A 2,849-nucleotide genomic window follows, 5' to 3' on the forward strand; every position below is an offset into this window, starting at 1 on the left:
CTTTGGCCTTTCTCCTTTTGCTTTCAAGGAATTCCAGACCACAACAACAAAGCACAAGAATTAGAACTTGCTTTCTGATAACATTTTGAAAATTCCTATTTCAGTCAATTTTTCTTCATTTTCTAACAGTAAGATCCCATTAATGATATGAACCAGAGAGACTATTGCAGGTGACTAAATCACATGAGATAGGAGAGATGGTTGCTCTCACTGTTTCTTTCCACAGTGTTTGAAATAACATATTTAGGGCAGGAGGGGTGTCATTACATTACAGGTATGTGACAGGAAGAAAAGATAAAGAACTAGACAAGTAGGGTCTAAACAGGCTTGCATTATTTTACAAATGATTCTCATTACTTCTCTTTCAGTATCTATAATGCTTCCTCGCAGCACATGAGAAAGGAATCTGAAAATGGGATGTGATACAGCTCATTGCTTTCTAAATCTTCAGTTCCTGCTCATCTGCAACAAAAGTTATTATTTGATCAGCTTAGAAAGGATTCACCTCTTTTCTCAAATTTAAAATGTCTTGTTACCTGAGCAGTGCATCTGAAATGAGCTGAAAATGGTACATGCAATGCTAAACACTCACCTAAAACTTTTGCACAATGCCTTCCATCCCCAAGAAATAACCACTGATACATTTACACAAGTTAATAATGTTTAAAAAAATGCAACTCAGAATATTACTCACTCTAGTCAAAGCTCTGGATCTCTTAGAATAAGAAGCTGGTGAGCAGAGACAAATATATTGTCTGTGTAAATTTACTTATTTGCACACAGTCTTTGCTCAGTCCTGCTCCTCTGAATAAAAAAAATTTTTAAAAAATAGCAGGCAACAGCTTCCTTGCTCAGAAATCCCCACTGTAGCCCCTGCACCTGTCTCTGGACCCCAAGAAGTTCTTGCTTCTCTTTTCTCTGAGGGCTGCACTCATACTCCTTCAACATCTCTGCATCCAAAACAGATAGTTTGCTAAAAATGTCATAACCCTTCTGCATATCTCCCCTGCACCTGGGGAATCCCTGCTTAGACCCACTTATGTCAACCTTTGCATATCTAACAGCTTGGGTTTTTTTTCCAAACCCTTCAGGAAAATCAAATTATTTTTACTACAAAACCTAAAGCTCCACAGAGTCCTGGAAACTCCAGAAAGGAGTCCTCTCAGAAGGCACATATTTGGAGGTCAAATCACCTGTACAAAGATATAGACAAGGGAAATGAAAGGCCCACAGTGCATGGAGTCAGTGCATCAACCTGCTTGGGGAAGGTAAGCGAGGGCAAGGTGCTCAGAGGCACAGGACAGAGGTTCAGAGAGGGCTCCAGGGGAGATGAAATGCTAAACCAGGCATCAACAGCTGAGGAATGGTCACCAGTACCCCTTTGAACTGGAGTTTTTCAATTCAGGGCCCAGCTGGTGCTTTACCTAAGAGCTATTTACACATTTAGTGAGGCACAGAGAGTGCTGCAGAGATCCCAGTGCTGCCACTGCTGGGAAACTCAGAAACTTCCTTCCCATGGTCCAGGCTGCAGACAGGGCTCTACCATCCATTAACCCTGAAACGGGTGAGCAGTGGGCAATGATTCTGATGTCAGCACCCTGGAGTCAAAACCACTTGATTTCCCATTCAAAAATGAAGCAGCACTGTAATAGGAAGCAGAGCTTTCCCAAACTCTCCATGCCTTAGGCGTGGGAGAACGGTTTGCTCAGCACACCACCTCCACACCACAAGGACAATTAACTCGGGTTGTAATTGTCTAGCAGAGCATAGCAGCTTCCTCTGGTGAAGCCGCACCACTAACAGTGCATCCTAAGCAATCGTGCCTCTTCATCTCAAGTTCCTAAAGCTAACATTTTACTGTTTTCAGCACAATAAAATTAATCCTTGATTTAATCCTGCTGTTTTAAATCTTTGCCTGTAATTGCAAACGTACTGCTAATGCACCATGATTCAGGCAATGTAAAAGTTTGCCAAAACTGGAGGTGGATGCTAAAACTGATGCCAACCAAAATTTTAGAATGGTTGTCTTTCTGCTGGACTTTTTATAGGCAGACCCAGAAATTGAACCCAGCTCCCTCTATTGCCTAGCAGTGTCTGACAAAAGAGTTATATAGATGGCAGAGATATGAGGGTTAAATAAGAACACAATTATAGTTGCTTAGTGCCTGTGAGCAGCCCATGGTAAAAGTAAACCACTATATTAATGCTTTGTGGTGGACCAGTTACTTCAGCCTTGAAATATTTAATTGTGTTCCAGGCCAGGCTCTCAAACAATTTAACATTAGTGTAGTTCAATTATACTTATATTCAGTGAGTTATAACAGTATGTAACAGCTGAGGATCTGTACAGTCTCCATGTCTCACAAATACAGTCACTGAAGGCTGCTCTTAGCCTTTTTTCTACTCCTATTTCCCTTACGAGCAATGGCAGAATTTTTGTCAATCAGTTGAGGGACACTGCTTTTGGATGTGCTAATTTAATGCAGTGGGACAGACAGATCTATAGCAGCTGGCAGCAGACAAAGGATGGGCTGAAGGAGGCTTTCTAAAGTTAACACTATTCTTGGTGGAGATAATTGCAGACGTTTAAAAGCCAACCAATGAGCTCACAGAGAGGCACTAAACTCCGCACATCCGAGGGAGCAGGGGAGAGCAGCATTGTCTTCTGCCACAGCTCTGCATTCAGAGGTATGTGACTCATGGGAACCCAGTCCGAGAAGTTCAGTGGAGCCATCAGTTCCCTGCTAGAACTGAAATGTTCCACAAGATCAAATATTCCTGCTAGTGCTTCACTTCTGAAGAAAACTGGGAGAAAACACTGAATTAAAACTTCTCACCCAGCACCAACA

This window comes from Corvus brachyrhynchos, unplaced genomic scaffold (genome assembly GCF_000691975.1).
Source record: "Corvus brachyrhynchos isolate BGI_N302 unplaced genomic scaffold, ASM69197v1 scaffold116, whole genome shotgun sequence".
In the NCBI taxonomy this organism is placed as follows: Eukaryota; Metazoa; Chordata; class Aves; order Passeriformes; family Corvidae; genus Corvus; species Corvus brachyrhynchos.